Genomic DNA, 19659 nt, shown 5'->3' on the forward strand with positions numbered 1-19659 from the left:
TAGCGTCTGCCACATGAGCACTATTGCAGTCGTTTCGATAAAACATCTTTATGAGTAAAGCCTGCTCATCTTGTTCAGACTCACGGTGACTGTCTCCAGCTGTAATGCACACTGATGTTTGTGTTTCAGTCCTACGTCGCCGTACCATCACCGACCCCTAATGATAATTCATGACACTAACAGTACGTACAGCATCCTTATTTCGCTAATGATGTGTAGTACGGTGAAAAATAAACACGATTTCATTTTAAAAATGCTTTATCCTCGTTATTGGAAAATGTACCATTCAAATTTTGTCAAATGGTGTGGTTGCAGCATGATAGATGTCCTGTTCATAATTCTTCAGCCACAACAACACCGCTTATATGGAGACCGATGGGCGAGAAGAAGCAGTTCGTTTCAGAGGTATCCAGCAAGATCCCCTGCTTAAAACTGATAGCCTTCCTCCGCTACGTTGCTTTAGCGCGATTTCAAATGGATATGTCACGGTGAACAAATACTTTTCAATTGTGTAGCAACTATGGAAATCAGTTACTAGTAATCAAATGACAACAAGATCTCATCACTAATAACCAGTTACGTAAATGCAAAAATTCCTGACGTTAGTCACTGTAATGCTTACTGCCTCTAATTTTACCCAAAAAGTTATTTATGTTTATTTTTTACTAAATCCTATCATGTAGGTTAAAATTTATCGTAATGATATATTGTCATTCATAAGCACTTTTCTGTGAATCACATTTACGTAGTTTTCAAAGTTAAACTTTCGGTTGTGAAAGAATGGCAAAGTTTGTGATAGGATTGTACTGACTCATTGGTTTCTCGTAAACTCAACTTTTATTACTATTCATTAACGATTACTGCTAATCACTTTGCGCAATTACTACTGTTGTAGGCTCAAGGCTTTGACACAAACTTCTGATTGATAAAAGTTGCGTAAAAACGGAATCTTATTTATAAATGAAAAAGTATAAAAACAAATTTCATTTTATTGAATTTCGTTTGCCAAGCAGTGTCTCTGAAATTACTGAGCAGTAGATTTGAGCATTTCTGTTACTTGTAGTCCTGCAAATTATTGAAATTTTAATTAGTATTATTTCTTTCATAAAAGACTGCAGTAGTTTGTCAATCATTAGGACTTTCTCAGATCATCAAAATGGATGGGATGGGTCCTGCTTAGTTCTTTTGCCTTAGGCAAAATTGATAGTCAGCACTTGGGATTCCTTGGTATTTTTCAAACACAAAAATTATGCTGGCTAGACGCAAATAAGTCCGACCAAGTAATTATTTAACTAGCTTTTTAAACATCATTCTCCTGAATAGTTTGATGCGGCCCGTCACGAATTCCTCCCCTGTGCCAACTTCTTCATATGAGAGTAGCACTTGCAACCTACGTCCTCAATTGTTCTCATCTCTGTCTCCCTCTGACGTTTTTACCCTCTACATGTCCCTCTAGTACCATGGAAGTTATTTCGTGATGTCTTAACAGCTGTCCTATCATCCTGTCCCTTCTTGTCAGTATTTTCCATATATTCCCTCCCCCGCCAATCCTCTGGAGAATCTCATTCCTTACCCTAACAGTCCACCTAATTTTCAACATTCTTCTATAGCACAACATATTAAATGCTTTGATTCTCTTCTTTTCTGGGTTTCCCACAGTCCATGTTTCACTACCACACAATGACGTGCTACACACGTACATTCTCAGAACTGTCTGCCTCAAATTAAGACCTATGTTTGGTGGTAGTATACCTTCCCCGGTCAGGAATGCCCTTTTTTGTCAGTGGTAGACTACTTTTTATGTCATCCTTGCTCGGTTCGTCATGGGTTGCATTGCTGCCAAGGTAGCAGAATTTCTTTAACTTCATAGCTCCGTAACAAGTAGAATCGAGACGATATTACTCTTCATTTTAATTAGCATCCTCTGGCAGTAATTGTACTGTGCCCACTTACTGCCGTATATGTCGCCCGTCCATTGCAAATATAAGCCGAGCTATTACGTACTTTAGAACCACTGCAATCCGACCATTTCTGAACACGAAGGTCGCAGCGCGAACGACTCCACTGTCCCTCTCAATGCTATCCTACGTTCTGCTCTGTGCTGCACTCGACTGCTGGCGCACTTGCGCGCCCAGCGATAATACAACTGCTAGTTCACTATTCTCTCTGACAATATCGCATCGTCCTGACTCAGCCAGTGTAACATTTATTTAACTTTACAATGGGAAAACATTCCATTTCATCGTACAAACATAAGTACACTTATTTACAAACTTTTATTCACAGAAAACACACATCTAAAAGTAAAATTACCAGGAAAATTACATTTAACCCACAGAGTTGTTGTGTTAAATCTGCCCCAGCTTTAATTAACCTGCATCACAAGATGAAAAACAAGTAAACGGCTAAACCAATAACACTGTGGATACCATGTCCATTATAGCAAAAATAATAAGCAATAGAATCAGCATTACATTAAGAAAATTCCACTATGCCTTAGTCACTTGAAAATTAGTTTTAAAATTATTTAGTACCAACAGTAAGTACTTATAAGTACATACACTCCTGGAAATTGAAATAAGAACACCGTGAATTCATTGTCCCAGGAAGGGGAAACTTTATTGACACATTCCTGGGGTCAGATACATCACATGATCACACTGACAGAACCACAGGCACATAGACACAGGCAACAGAGCATGCACAATGTCGGCACTAGTACAGTGTATATCCACCTTTCGCAGCAATGCAGGCTGCTATTCTCCCATGGAGACGATCGTAGAGATGCTGGATGTAGTCCTGTGGAACGGCTTGCCATGCCATTTCCACCTGGCGCCTCAGTTGGACCAGCGTTCGTGCTGGACGTGCAGACCGCGTGAGACGACGCTTCATCCAGTCCCAAACATGCTCAATGGGGGACAGATCCGGAGATCTCGCTGGCCAGGGTAGTTGACTTACACCTTCTAGAGCACGTTGGGTGGCACGGGATACATGCGGACGTGCATTGTCCTGTTGGAACAGCAAGTTTCCTTGCCGGTCTAGGAATGGTAGAACGATGGGTTCGATGACGGTTTGGATGTACCGTGCACTATTCAGTGTCCCCTCGACGATCACCAGTGGTGTACGGCCAGTGTAGGAGATCGCTCCCCACACCATGATGCCGGGTGTTGGCCCTGTGTGCCTCGGTCGTATGCAGTCCTGATTGTGGCGCTCACCTGCACGGCGCCAAACACGCATACGACCATCATTGGCACCAAGGCAGAAGCGACTCTCATCGCTGAAGACGACACGTCTCCATTCGTCCCTCCATTCACGCCTGTCGCGACACCACTGGAGGCGGGCTGCACGATGTTGGGGCGTGAGCGGAAAACGGCCTAACGGTGTGCGGGGCCGTAGCCCAGCTTCATGGAGACGGTTGCGAATGGTCCTCGCCGATACCCCAGGAGCAACAGTGTCCCTAATTTGCTGGGAAGTGGCGGTGCGGTCCCCTACGGCACTGCGTAGGATCCTACGGTCTTGGCGCGCATCCGTGCGTCGCTGCGGTCCGGTCCCAGGTCGACGGGCACGTGCACCTTCCGCCGACCACTGGCGACAACATCGATGTACTGTGGAGACCTCACGCCCCACGTGTTGAGCAATTCGGCGGTACGTCCACCCGGCCTCCCGCATGCCCACTATACGCCCTCGCTCAAAGTCCGTCAACTGCACATACGGTTCACGTCCACGCTGTCGCGGCATGCTACCAGTGTTAAAGACTGCGATGGAGCTCCGTATGCCACGGCAAACTGGCTGACACTGACGGCGGCGGTGCACAAATGCTGCGCAGCTAGCGCCATTCGACGGCCAACATCGCGGTTCCTGGTGTGTCCGCTGTGCCGTGCGTGTTATCATTGCTTGTACAGCCCTCTCGCAGTGTCCGGAGCAAGTATGGTGGGTCTGACACACCGGTGTCAATGTTTTCTTTTTTACATTTCCAGGAGTGTACATTTATATTGTGATCTGTTGGTAAAATTTCACTGCTCATAATAGCAAGTGTTTTCACAGCTTATTACTCTAATCACCGCAGTCATTAAGAAGTCACTTCATTTTTCTGGTATTATCACACAATGAAATAATTTTTATTTAAACGACAGAAAAGCTATTACATTTTGTCACACAGCATTGGAATAATCCGTGTATATTTAATTATTATTCGTAAAACTTATTTTTCGCTGACAATGGAAAGATCTGTCAACAAACATTGATATTTGTCTACAATTTTATTTTCCTGTTAGAGAAAGTGCAGCTTTGCACATTATAGTCCACCATCTCCGCAGACTTTTGACTTCGGTGCCTACAAGCCAAGCACGTCCATGGGCACCCTGCTTTGTATTTATTCCCACTCACAATGTGGGTCCTTGGTTCCTTATTGGTTTATCCAGCTGGATCAAATGGTAGCCTCGGCAAAGCGTGCACTACACAGCTGTCTACGCTTCTTGCGTAACGAATTTCGTAATGAGACATCTGTTTAAACAAAGCCCACACCGTCAGTCTCTCATGCAACAGATGAAAGTTCTTTAAAAATGTTACTGTTTTATGATCGATGTGCACCACCACCTCATGCCCCCACAAAAAACCTTTGAATTTCTTAAAAGCTCACATGATAGCTAATGCTTCTTTTCCCGACAAAGTTATGCTATTTTAAGTCCAAACAAATGCACTATTTTTCTTGACATAAGCTAGACAATTCTGGATCATTAAAAGCTGTCCATTAACATGCTTTACGATGAAAATTACGTAAACTAAAGAAAGACTTCAATTGTTTTTACATCTTTAGCGGTTGGCACTCTGTAACTGCTATTACTTCAGTAGTTATTCTGGTGACTGACATTATATGGCGTAAGAATTCCAACTCCTTTTGTACAAAGTCACAATTTTTTTCAATGTCATGACACCTCATCTCAGCGCTTCAAAAACCTCACTCAGTAATTCGCACCGCTCTTCCCAGAAAGCAGTTGCTATCAATGAGTCGTCAACATAGATAGTTATTCTGCTGCTTAGTTCTTTTCCTAACGCACCATCCATAGGTGGAATAAACACGAACGCAAACTTCTTTAATCCAAAAGGGGTAACCTTATCCTGTTAACGCTTCCCTGTGAAGAAAAATACCGTCAGTTTTGTTGCATCTAGATCGAATGCATTCGGCCAGTGCACTTAAATCTAGACGCGTCATGTATCTCACATCATGGAATTTCTGTAGCATATCACGTAAACGATCAGTTTAGCGCTTTTCTACTTTAAGATCGCGAGCATCTGTCACAACCCAGAGCCTCTCCTTTTATATACCAAAACGATGGAACGATGGGGTTATTTTACTCCCAGCTCTTGCAGTTATTACCTAATCCTTCATAAGCTTTATTTCCTTTTGAACGTTTTTTTCCGAGCTAGTGGTATTTGACGAATAGTCCGAATAAAGGTTCATATGGTACTGTTTAATTTTATATTAAAAAATTCATGTGCCAGAACCAGGTTTATCTGAAAAGACTTCTTTGTTATTGACCAAAATATTGTACAACTCCCCTTTTCTGTTCTATTGATATTCACGAAATTCTCTCAACTACTTCTCTCAGTTCAGCTCCTTCACTTGAACCTACAAACCTTGACAACATAATTACTCTCAAATTAACATCACCCTCTTCATCGTTCTTTCTAATCTCAACAAAATTTACTGTTACTTTTACTTCTTCCACTGAACAAGCCATCTCCCTCCTACCACAATCTGTAATTACTTTATGCTTCATCATTCAATTCATATCTACAATTATTTCAGTGCTCACCTGAGGAACCACTAAAAGTCATCAAAATTTTAATACCAAATTGCATCAACACTTGAGCTTTGATCGGTCTATTATAACTACCAGCAGCATCTATTTCCTTCGCTCCAATAACTGGCATCCCAATTATTCTTGCTTCACCCTTAATAAGCTTACAAATTGATTGTGGTAAAGCATTAATTTGACTACCACGATCTACCAGCATTTGAGTTTCTATACCATATACATTTACAAGGATCATAATCTGTTCACATCATCTCGATTCATTACCTTTACCTTCTCACTGTAGATCCTGTTCCACCTCCAAATCACTCCACAAAGGACCACCTGGCCGAATCGTTTTGTCTGATGTTTTATTATGCTTCGTTCTACCTCCTTCTTTCATTCGATACAAAATAAACTTTACTCCATAGTATTTACTGCATCCGCAAGCTCGTTTTGTTCATCTAAACATAATACGTCTGATGTAACTGCCTATACAATTGAACCTTCCGTTTCGCCCACTAATCTCATCCAGTTAACAGAATTAACACTCTCGTGCCCCGTAACTCCGTTTCCGGCTGTTTTTTCAAATCCGCTGACTTCATTGAGTTGGGGAATGGCACAAAAAAAGAAAAAGAAACATCATTATTACTCACCTCATGTGCCTAATAATACTCATTTTATTCGCGTATTTCATCAAAATCATCCACCTTATGCAACATTTCTTTCAAATTGCTGCCCCTTTTGTTCCACATACAACTAACTCATTATCATTATTCATTAATTTCTCATTGCTACCTGTAAAACGTATATTGTTTTCTTTCTTCCACTCTTCTAAACCATCGTACGTACTGCTTAATTGGATTAGCCATTCCCTATCCTCGACTACAGTTTCAACTTCGTTTACCAGAACAATCTGCTCCTTCGCAACCGGAATCGATGTTAAACTCTGTGTAGCCTCACTGTTTGTGAACGCGCGCGTATTCATTCCGACAAAGCTAACAATTTCGCTTGCTACTGCTTTCGAACCCTTCTGCATCCATCACGCGACATCCTACAGTGTGATCATGCTGTCTGTTCATTGTGCACACTTCATCTTATGTAAATACATTATTTGTCCGTATTGATGTTGCGGCAATACTGCCTTTGATGCCGGTGGGGTTTCCCAAAGCGATCCGCAGCAGCACTGCTGCGGATGCCCGTTTTTCATTCCATCATTTTCGTTAAGTCGGCACTTATGACTTCCTCTCACGTGACCAAAGCCTCGTCCGCCTATTCTTCCTCTGTGTACTTGCGCGGGTCTCACACTGTACTCGTTGCTAAAGTAGTTATCCTGACGGTGATTGTGACCACAATGGTTTCTATTTTGATAACGGTTGTCAAGACGATTGTTCAGTTTTCCGTTGTGGTTACCGTTATTGTTATTATAGTAATGATTTTCATCGTCACGTTGCAGTACACCCATATCTCCTACTTTCCTCAAAAATGTTGTTTTAGTATAATCACCAATAACATAACCTCGTAGATTCCGCGGCATTTAGCCACGCAAAATGTCCAGTATTCTCTTTCCTGTTATCTGTCCTGTAACGTGCTCTATCGCCTTTGAAATACGCCGTAAGGCTAATACCACCTTTGAGACTTTGATAAAAACCACCACCGCTCTGATATTGTGTAGGTTGAACCCAGTGCTGTATTCATAAAGAAAAATAGTGGGTGGACTCACCTAAAGAGGATCCCATATGTTGATCACAATGCTGAGCGAGTAGATTAGCCGTCTTGCATTGGTTGTCCTTGACATGCCTGTGGGCCTTGATCCATACTTTGACGTAACCCTCGGGGTTCTAGAGGTGTATCGGTGGCCCAGTAATGGAAATAAACATTAAGGATGAGAGATGGCAGACAGAAAGCGTATTCTACAGTGTTGCCGTAACTAAGTTCATTGTACTGAAGCCTCTTTCACAGGAGGAGGGGTTCAACATAAACAAAAACTGGTTTCAGGTTTTCAGGAATGTTCTCTCCACTGTTGTTTACATAATCCGAAACCTTCTCTTACATCTGAATAAGAAATCCTGTAACAGTGTTCTCGGCAAAGAAAACTGGGCCATACACCTTTTCCTGTGAAACTGCACACAACACATTAAACTGGGGAAAGCCCCTCTCATGTTGTACAAATTCATGTGGTTGTTCCGTGCCCCATCCACACCATACCTGGTACGAAAGTCACGCCAAATAGTTACTCGTATTACGGACACAAACTGCGCAAAACTTAGAACACAAAACGCTCCCTTTCGTCCCGACATCATTTTTATTAGAACTGAAGTGGGTACACACTGCTGCTACCTAGTGGGAACCATGTTAAATTCGAGAGTTTCCTCCTTCCAACAATACGATCTTCACGCACACATCTCCAATAATATAATAGTTATTTTTTTAAAAACCAGATGCTTTTTTCTTATAAATTTTTTTTTAAATTAAAAATACTAATTCAGCTACTGAAGCATCTTTCTCTCCTGTGGGTTGCAGGGGTTATGACCCCTGGGGAGGTGGGTGGGTGTTATACTCTAACTGTTTGCGCTGGTCGTATGCCGCTGTGTAAGGCGCGTGACCTTGAGCGGGACTTCGCCGCAGAACGAGGCTGTGGCGCGCGATTCAAATGGCCTGGGCAACACGGTTGCGCAACGGCGCTGATAACTGCTGCTGTGACGTCTTATCAGTGGCGTCATCCGGTACTGAGGCAGCTGCAGGCTCATTCGACTCGAGGCAGGCGCACGCTACGCATCGCCATGCCGTACAGGAGGAGAATGTATAGAAGAAGGAGCAGACTTCCAGTGTACAAGACAGTGGATACATTTTCAATTACGCCAAATGAAACTGGTCAACAGGAGTTACTACAAGGACCTATTACTTTTGTTGGTTGCAAGATTCAATTTTCTTGTACTACAACAGAAGTAGTTAGTGGCAATTCGTGGTTAACAATTGCTATTTTGAGAGGTACAGATAAACCTCGTGAAGGATTGGAAGCCTACAATGAGAGGGATATTATTTCTTATCGCACTTTTGCAGTTGGAGTTATACCTAACAGGAATAATGGAACATGTGTGGTGACAACAGACAAGCCGTTTTCACTCTACACAAGGAATCGCAGGAGGATTAATGCAGATGAGAAGTTGAATGTTTGGTGCAAGATGTCTGGTGTGTTAACTAAAGTATATGAAGCAGATGGGCCATTAACAGCTTCACGTTTTTTTCGAAATAAATGGACCACCTTCAATAGTTGAAACCCTGGAACTAGATTTACTGAAATAATCTATTATAATGCCTTTCATACTGAAAAATTACACCTTTCAATTACTAGCTCTTTTCGCTTAACCCTTTGAGGCCCGTCATTAAACATAGAAGAAAATTATAACAATTTAAAAATATAATATGCGAGGCAAAATAATACGTAGAACCGAAAGAGTCAACAGAGCAGTTCACAACAACGCCGATAACTTCACAACTTCACTGAAAAGAAAACTGAACAAAAATACCCGTTCCGACCGTGTAGTGGCTTACGATTAATGCTGTTAACAATCTGCTCTAAACACACAGACGAAAAGAATGACACAGACTCGAAACAAGAAGTAGGTCTATTGTAATAAGTTCATAGCCGATATTCAATAATGAGGCTTGTAATGGTACTTGATTACGTAACCATTACGGCACCTCACCTCAACCTCTCGATACCAGCAATATTCTACTGTGTTTCTGTAAAATAGTTAACATATTTTTGTGACAACATTCAGATTTGATTTCATTGATGTAGAGGTACTTCGATACATCGATATGTATGTATTGCAATTACATTTTTCTGATGTTTATTCTTTCTTTTGTCACTATGATCTTTGACGTACTCGTAACTCTGATTTTTGGGCGCGTAAGTGGTTATTAGAGAGTCAAGCTTTGGTCGCCATGTTAAAAAGACGCAAATTCAAGTCAGTTTATGAAATGTGAACTTTAACAGTGAGGAAGATATTTTCAAGTATGTTTTATATTGTGAAGTGATGTTTTGGAACGAGTTACGTGATACTGCAGCAAAAGTAATAAAAAAGAAGTGTAACTTAAATTCGGAGTGCTGATTACTTTTTTACATCACCATTGTCCTAACTTGCAAAAGTTTAATCTTAAAGAATGGTTTATGAAACACATCTATAAAACTTTTGAATATCGCAGAATAACACCTAGGCCTCTTTGAGCCGAGCTTGGAATCATCGCTACCTAGATTTTCGACGATTGAGCCATGAGTGCACAACGAGACCAGCGTGGGAAACACGAAAAGATTAGTGCCTAGTTTATTCATTATTTCAAGAAATGGTTTTATTAACTGCGCTCTAATGACACCTGCCGCATAATATAACTTTGTTGTTGCCCGAAAACGCAATATTTAGCAACGTGAGCAACACTACAATCATAATTAATTTTTGTCCTTTGTTGTGGTAGGGTTGTTAGAGGTTGACTCACTGAAGACTGCAATATCAGTATAAGCGGGGGATGTTTTCATTTTACTTATACCTTATCTTACAAACTACGTTTGAGATAGGAATAGGTTTTGTTGTATTATTAACCTTCAGGCGCTCGCACAATTTGAAGCAACGTTAGCCTACGCGTGGTGTTTTTTACACTGCCACGAAGTGGTTTTTGTTATCGATGGCCCATGCATTATTACATCGGGCTAAAGAGTCAAATCAATCAGTGTCAAGGTCACGCACCATAACGTTGGTCGATAGATAACAAGGGATTATCTGATAATCAAGTGCGTAAATAGTTACACGTACGCCGCCGTTGTGGCCGAGCGGTTCTAGGCGCTTCAGTCCGGAACCGCGCTGCTGCTACGGTCGCAAGTTCGAATCCTGCCTCGGTCATGGATGTGTGTGATGTCCTTAGGTTAGTTAGGTTTAAGTAGTTCTAAGTCTAGGGGACTGATGACCTCAGATGTTAAGTCCCATAGTGCTCAGAGCCATTTGAACCATTTAGTTACACGTTCAACATGGGCGCAAATACCACCCACGTGGGTGCCCGAAGATGAGAGTGAAGAGTTTCCGGATATTACTGTCATGTCCTGCGATGTGAGCATGTAAAGGCGAGTCGACATTGGATGTGAAATGCCGCACATTGCCCCTCAAGTGGGCTCAAACTACGTAGAGCAGCCCAGAACTACCTGGAATGGAGCAAAGTCTTTGTAGACCCCAGCAATGCTCCAGTGTGTGCAAGCGTGTGGGTCAGGAATTATGAAAAACGAGAAATGTCGTCCAGAGACGCATTCCCTTTGATGTTCCGACACTGCAGGGAATTTTTCATTGTTGTGCAGAGCGGCACGGTTTGACTTCCACACCGGCCGCAGTGCGCCGAAACTTCTGCTTGGATGTGTGCCGACGCTTGACCTCACACATCTGATGTTCATTGTTCTTCTTTAATGTCTTGCCTGTCTGGGCCATTTATCAATGCTCAGTTTACTTCACAGCTAATATATTCTATGAGTTATAACACCGAATTGACAATAATATAATTCAGAGAGATGATGAAAGAGTGATTTGAAAATGACATGAATCACAGATGTTACAAATGTGCCTGACAATGACTCTTAGTCGAAATTAGCGAAATCCTCCTGACTGCAATCCCTAGTTTTTTGCTTTCCTACTACGTTATTCATTTCACCGTTGGCATCTGACATGTCGTCAAACATATCTGCGCTCAGATCGTGACTTTGTCGTAACAGACATTCTCCGAGACTGTGCACCAAAATTCCTAAGCACCTGTTAGTTTAGTTTCAGAATTTTACTAGGCTGGGGACAGTAGTAATTGGTATACACTTCCCTGTGACATGGAGGCATGTATATCTACCCTCTACGCTTCGCCTAGTTAGGACTTAGTGGACCGTGTACCAGAAGATACCTCTTGCGCGGGAAAGATATCTCCTCCGAAGAATAAATGGAATGCCTGAAATGTAGGTACAGTTATAACCGAATGGCCAATGCTCTGTACTTGCAACGCAGACGACAAGAAGTAAAAACTCGATTAATTTTAAACGGACACAAAATTTGGCTGGATGGAATGACAGTAGTTAGTTAACTTTGGGAAATGTTATGATGATGATGTTTGGTTTGTGGGGCGCTCAACTGCGCGATCAGGAGCGCCTGTAAAAGGGTCCAACTTTTTTACATAGTCCAGTTTTTTTACTTCGTCCAATCTAGCCACTGTTACGAATGATGATGATGATGATGATGATGAAATGATAAGGACAACACAAACATCCCCAACTCGGCCGGGAATCGAACCCGGGACCCCGTGATCCAGAGGCAGCAACGCTAGCCACTAGACCACGAGCTGCGGACAAAAAAAATTTATGAGTATAGTTAATGAAATGAAGAAAATTAACTGTCGCCAGCTAACTGAGCAAAATGACTGAAATAAAATTTTACTGTCTGTTAATGGTGAAAAACTTATGTAAGAATGCTTGGTTTTGTTGCAGGTCGAAAACAGCACAAAATTGGTAAATACTGCGCTAGCACGAATTCAGGTAGATATGTAACACTGAAGAAACGCCTTTCAGTCAGGTAGCAACTCATGGATATCAATTAGCAATAACCAAATAACAAAAAATCTCATCAGCAGTAAACAGTTACATAAACGCAAAAATTTGTGACGTAAGGATTACTGTCTACAATTTTATTTAAAAAGTTACTTATCTTTAAACATTACTGAATGCTGTTATTTAGCTTAAAATTCATCGTAATGATACTGGTCATTCAATAATCAATCTCCTGTGAGTTGATGATGATGATGATGATGAGGTCCCATACTCCAAAGAGCCTAGGAGACGATGCGGGAGACCCGCACCGCCGTACTAGGCAAGGTCCTAGTGGAGGTGGTTTGCCTTCCTCCGACCCTAATGGGGATGAATGATAATGATGCACACGACACAAAAACACCCAGTCATCTCGAGGCAGGAACAAAATCCCTGACCCCGCCGGGCATCGAATCCAAGACCCCTTGCACGGGAAGCGAGAACGCTACCGCAAGACCACGAGCTGCGCCATCAGTTACGTAATTTGCAAAGTCAAAATTTCGATTGTAGTAGAAGGCAAAGTTCATGGTATTACTTCACTGTTTCCTTGGTTTCCCGTCACTTCATTTTTTATTACTATTCAAAAACAATTACTGCTGATCACTCTGCGCAGTTTCTACTATTATAGTCTCAAGACGTTAACGCACATTTCTGACATTGCAGTTGCGTAAAAGTGAGAATTCATTTATCTATGACAAAAGTAAAATAAAAAACCTTCAGTAATGACTGAAGCAAAAGAAAATTAATTAAAATTCGAGCTGCGACTGGAACTCTGTCCTGGGTATTTTTGCTTTCGAGACAGAAATGCTAACCATTACATCACCATAGCATTCTGGTTAACGGTTAACATCGCTGCACGAATTTTTTTTCTCTCATTCGTTACTGGATTGAGACGTCGTCGTCGACGACGACGACGACGGATCGAGACAATACAACGAATTATAGTAATGAATATTAAACATTATACAAACCCTCGGCGCTTGAGTACGGCTTTGTTTGTTAAAGGCTCGTTCGTATATTGTTAACCGTGTTTCTTTTCTCTGTGTTTTCACCCTAATCGGACTTCGTAATAAGACAGCACCCGAAGACGACGGTGGATCGAGCTGGACGACTTTTTGCTTAGAAGTAGGGAACCTTTAAGCATGCCAAGTCAGTCATTATTGTAGATAAAGAAGAGAAATGTATCAGGGAAAAATATAATTATAAGATCAACGAAATATCTTTTACTGAATTTTAATTTTTTGAGCACTTTCTCTGAAATTACTGATTACTAGAGTTGACCACTTCTGTTAATTGTAATCTTTCACATTACTGAACTTTTAATTAGTATCATTTCTTTGAGAGAACACTGCAATAGTTTCTCAGTCACTAAGACTTCCTTGGATCATCAGTAATCGATAGGATCCTACTTACATATTTTACCTTAGGTAAAACTGATAGTCGCCATTACAATAACGCGGTATTACTCAAACACAAAAACGAGCTACGACGCTGCCTAGTCGTAAGCAGGTCTGGCCAAGTAATTAATTATTTCAGACTGAGATGTCGTCGCTGCAGAGTAAGGCATTTTTCGTTGACAATGTGTGGCACAGGCTCTTCTTTTTGTAGTTCCGTGATAAATACAATTAGTTCCACAGTACTCCTCGTGTTAATTAGCATCCTCTCGCAGTATATTTCGCCCGTCCACACCAAATAATAGCCTAGCAATTACGTACTTTAGCATCACTGCAATGCGACCAGTCCTCAACAGAAGAATCGCAGAATGACTACATTCGACCGTCTCCCTCAATGCTCTCTTTAGTTCTGCCCTGCACTTTACTATTGTCATTAGAAAGTCACCGCAAATGGATCATACAACCCCCTACAGAAATATCATACGACCATTGAAAATATCATAAATTTTTATTTTTAAAACTCTGCCCGACTACTAATACCTCATTGTATCCAGAATGAGATTTTCACTCTGCAGCGGAGTGTGCGCTGATATGAAACTTCCTGGCAGATTAAAACTGTGTGCCCGACCGAGACTCGAACTCGGGACCTTTGCCTTTCGCGGGCAAGTGCTCTACCAACTGAGCTACCGAAGCACGAGTCACGCCCGGTACTCACAGATTTACTTCTGCCAGTACCTCGTCTCCTACCTTCCAAACTTTACAGAAGCTCTCCTGCGAACCTGCAGAACTAGCACTCCTGAAAGAAAGGTTCGCAGGAGAGCTTCTGTAAAGTTTGGAAGGTAGGAGACGAGGTACTGGCAGAAGTAAAGCTGTGAGTACCGGGCGTGAGTCGTGCTTCGGTAGCTCACTTGGTAGAGCACTTGCCCGCGAAAGGCAGAGGTCCCGAGTTCGAGTCTCGGTCGGGCACACAGTTTTAATCTGCCAGGAAGTTTTACCTCATTGTATCAATTGGCCTTTGTTCCTTAGTTATAAAAGCACATTAAACTGCTTAACAACATAAAATAAAAATAAACAGTGTCACTGCTAGAACTGTTTCATTCGTCCAGATGAATATGTTGGAGGACACTGACTTCAGTATAATCGTCTAGTCGGAAACTTATCGAATTCTTATACATATTTCGGTGGGTAAAGACGACCATTGGTTATTCTTTCAATCATAGATTTGGTTGGCGTCGGCTGCAACGTAGTGCAGCAGCCGCCGGATCATTTGACGTACTGATGCCAGGAGAGTTCCATTCATTGTAGGCACATACAGCCAGTTTCTCAATTATTTGGTTGGCGTCGGCTGCAACGTAGTGCAGCAGCCGCCGGATCATTTGACGTACTGATGCCAGGAGAGTTCCATTCATTGTAGGCACATACAGCCAGTTTCTCAATTTGCTGTTTATTTTCAATATCCTGCTAAAAATAAAAGTTTAAAAAGAAATGTAATTTTAAGCAAATGAGATTGAAAATTTTGAACCTGAGATATCTCATCTCTCATTCTCCCTCGTTCATTCAATAATCTCAGTAGTAACAGTAACAGCCATACAGAGCCCACAGTCCTCTGGCAATAAAGATTTTATCTGACGTCAATACTCGCTCGCATTGTATTGCGGAATGCTGAAATGATAGTACTGACAGGACGAAGTCCACTAAAACACCATACAAATGCACACTGTCATCGGATGGCATTTGTCCAACCACAAATATGCATACATTGTACATTGAGTAGGACCGTATTTATATGAGTTCAAAGCATTGTATAAAACTTCATACACGGCTTCAAACTAAAATTAGTTTAAAAGTTCATACACAGTATATTACAATGAAAAACTGAACGTACCTTGCTCCAAAATCTGTGTTTCGCATTCCGAGGAAACATCTGCTCGGATCACATCCAGGGAAAGAACACCATTCATAATCCATTTTTTCAGGTCAGGTGGTTTAACTCATGGTACAATATCAGTCGGTATTGTTAAAACAGGTGTAACTCCTCTCTCTTTACAAGATATGGCTCTTTTTGGAAAAAATACAAATAAATGTTCTAGCAGAAGGTCATTACATTTAAACCGTAGCTTAATTCCGTTACATCACTATTTAAAAAGCTGCACCATCTCCCCCTAAATTCCCTTATAAGATGAAGCATGGCCTAAGCATCCTTCGACTTCATTATCTGCAGAAGTTATATACATAAATATATGCTGTTAATGTTCAAGACACTGGTCTGATCTGCAGCTTCTACAGAGTTCACAATAATTTTATCTAGATATTGTTTGTAAAAATAATCCCGTTTCATGTGGGATAGAAAAATGTCTTTAAAAGATTTATCCTTTTGTTTCTTTAATTTTAGCGCAACAACTTTGAAAGATTGCAAGTAAGCATTCATTGTGTTAAATTTAGTTAAAATCCTGTTAATAAATCAGAAATACAGTCTAAGAAATGTATTACGGAGAAAGTTTAAGATCTCTTTGGACTTATTAAGATTTCTGTCGCCTACCGATCAACGAAAAATAAAAATGAAGCATCTCACTGCCCCAACATTCATTCGACAGCAGATAGAAGTGAAAGGACACTAGTCTGTAGTGGGTGTAGTATTTTGTGCACTTTAAGCTGCCCATATTTTTAAACTGAGTTAGCTGATATTGCCGTTTGTAGCCTAGTTTTAGGTAATTATATACATCTCTTCGTAGTTCCTCCTTGCAACCATCATCAGCTCACAAGTGAAGTATGATTCTAGGAAGGATCTTCTTTAGCCGACTGCACACAGTACTGTGCTTCCCTACCACAGCATTTCCACCATTTCAGACAAAATCAATGACGTCTTGTGAAGGGATGTTATGTTGTGCGAAGGCTAGAGCGAGTTTCTAATACAAGTTAGCCCCCAATTACAATCGCTGTCATTATTTCAGTCAATAAAAAAGTTTTCTCAGTATTTGGCGTTCCATTCTGTCATAACAGCACATAAAAATCCAAGCAGAACTGACAGTTTCGGTACTTTCATTTGACAAAATGGGTAATTTTATTTTTGGAAGCTTGCAAATAAGATAACTTTCATGAGAACGTGCAGTAACATTTCATATAATAGCTGTGCTATTTCATAACAACGTTTTGTGCTATCTGAGAATCGGGAAACGCATTTTTTAAAATAGCTGTCTAACAGCCAGTTGTATTAAAATTATTAACACGAGCTGCCATGTATGCGGAATTTTAAGTTCGGCTTCCGTAGTTTGTCTGTCGAGCGTTGTGCGTTTAGACAAAAACTTTGCAAATTCCGCGCATGATTTTTTTTCATTTTGTTAATATGCTTTTTTGACTGCATCTGTTTCTGAAATACAATTGGAATAGCTACTATAGAATCTTAACAGTGTTCACATTTTGCCTTATAGCAATTATACAGGCCCCTTGCTATCAATGAACGAAATCCTCGGTCCTCCTCCCATGCAGTGTCCCACGCATGCGATATCGCTGAAGCCTGTGCTGAGGTTCCTCACTTCTTGACAACTTACCTCCTTGCATCTCTTTTTTTCTTATCGTAGAAAAACCACAGATCCCTTCGGCACTACGTGGCATTATGTCCACTTAATAAACTACACAAATTAACACAAAATGTTAATGTTATTTGTTTTTAACAATGCCTGCTACGTACCGAACTAGAGCACGAAGAGTTGAGAATGATTGTTAAACAGCTCACAGCACAGCTGCTGATAAAACCACGTGTAATGAGGAATCATATACTACAGGATGCATCTAGGTAAAATCCATTGTTAATGACATATTTAAGTATTATACCGTAATCGCTTGATAGTGACCTAATAACGTATGGAAAGTTCATATATTTTGCAACGGTCCATCGCTCAGAAAGTAAAAATCCTTCACTTAGTATCACATATCATGCGTATGATCTGTATCATATACTTAACAAGCCTGCACTGTACTCAACTGCTGGTGCGCCTGCGCGCCCAGAGAAAATGCGACTGCCAGTTCACTTTACTCTCCGGTTGTATCGTATAGCCCTTAATAAGGTGGAGTAACATTTATTTAACTTTACAATGAGAAAACATTCCATTTCATTATAGAAACGTTAGTACACTTATTTACACACTTTGATTCGAATCAAAAGTACACTGAAAAATAAAATTATAACGAAAAAATTTGGTAGTCCACAGATATGTTGTGTTCCACATATAGAGAACTGTCATGGTGCAAATGATACCCACCTCGACTATTTTCATTGATAGAATTAATCAACAGAAACGTGACGGCACGTGATCGGTTTTTGTTCATATAGTGTAGTTTCATTTATTTCGTTATTTTAACCTGCGATTTTTGTCGATGTGTACATGACACAACAATTTAAAGAAATGGAATTAATAATAAATATTATTCTGAAAATTCAAAATGGTTTCACGATAGTTTTGAAGCTGTAGTAATACATGTGTTCGCAAAATAAATTACAGCTATTCAGTCCCACGTATTGCACAAAACTCTGTTGTTTATAGACGAATAGACCAGTTTCGGGAACATTGCGACATCATCAGTGGCTGCTTTCATTCATTTCTCTAAAATTCAAACATGTTGTAAGTGCTAATTATTCTACCAAAATGTACACCTGAAAATAGCGTAAGTATGTTCAGGCTATTACCTTCTTTTCTGTATTGCTGACTTTTACACTATTTTATGTTGTTAGCTTTTCATGTGCTGTTAAATTTCATTAGGATAACTAGTATTCAGCATGTTACCATTGTCCAGATATGAACAGAAATACTCGTTGTTGACGACATAAAGGCCATAAAGCATCTTTGGAAATCTACAAACATCATTTATTTGCGTAATAGGCGGATCTGATTCCCTACAACCTAACACAGACATACCTTTCTGAGAACCTCTCATGAACATCTAATCGTTTCTTGAATGTTGATGCCGCTAGAGAAAGTAAAATGCCTCATCTTAATACCACCTGAATAACTTTTCAGCGATATAATGCTCCCCTTGGTACGAAACATGGCATGACGTTGCGTCTTAGCCCGGCAGAGCAAGTTAATTTGGAGAATGACGTAAACTTTCGTGTGATGAGCAATTCAACTGATAGTATGAAACATAAAAATTTAATTCTAAATAGCTAAACTCCGTCCGACCCGGCCATGAAGGCCCAGCGGTACTGACCGGCCGCCGTGTCATCCTCAGCCCAAAGGCGTCACTGGGTGAGGATATGGAGGGGCATGTGGTCAGCAAACCGCTCTCCCGACCGTATGTCAGTTTACGAGACTGGAGCCGCTACTTCCCAATCAAGCAGCTCCTCAGTTTGCCTCACAAGGACTGAGTGCACCCCACTTGCCGACATCGCTCGGCAGACTGGATGGCCACCCACCCAAGTGCTAGCCCAGCCCGACAGCGCTTAACTTCGGTGATCTGACGGGAACCGGTGTTACCACTGCGGCAAGGCCGTTGGCAAAAATTTAATTCTAGTAGCAAAAAATAGAAAAGTTCTATTTTAAAAACAAAAGTGATGCCTGCATCTTGGATGCTAATGGCCTTACGAGAACGCGCTGTCGTTCGCTTCATGAGGCGCTGGTCACTGTTTATCTAGACTTGAAAACAGATAACAAATTTCTTCATCGAGCCAAAAGCCATAAAGCTTAAAAAGTTAGCCACATCACTCTGTATACAGAATACAGGCCTATTTTGCGTTGTTGCGCTGAAATGCTTCTTTGACTCTTGTTGCATTCCGGAGTAGTGTTACGATGATTTTTTTTTTTTCCTAATACAAACGTTACAGATTGTAACTTAGGTTGCTATTATTCATCGTTATGCTACTTAATGCTTT

General features: G+C 40.9%; 1 pseudogene; it reads right to left on the bottom strand.

The window, feature by feature from the left end:
- Positions 1–19167: 19167 nt before the first annotated feature.
- LOC124723541 lies at positions 19168–19285 on the bottom strand (annotated as a pseudogene).
- Positions 19286–19659: the final 374 nt, after the last annotated feature.

The sequence above is a fragment of the Schistocerca piceifrons genome, chromosome 1 (assembly GCF_021461385.2).
Source record: "Schistocerca piceifrons isolate TAMUIC-IGC-003096 chromosome 1, iqSchPice1.1, whole genome shotgun sequence".
NCBI classification, from domain to species: domain Eukaryota; kingdom Metazoa; phylum Arthropoda; class Insecta; order Orthoptera; family Acrididae; genus Schistocerca; species Schistocerca piceifrons.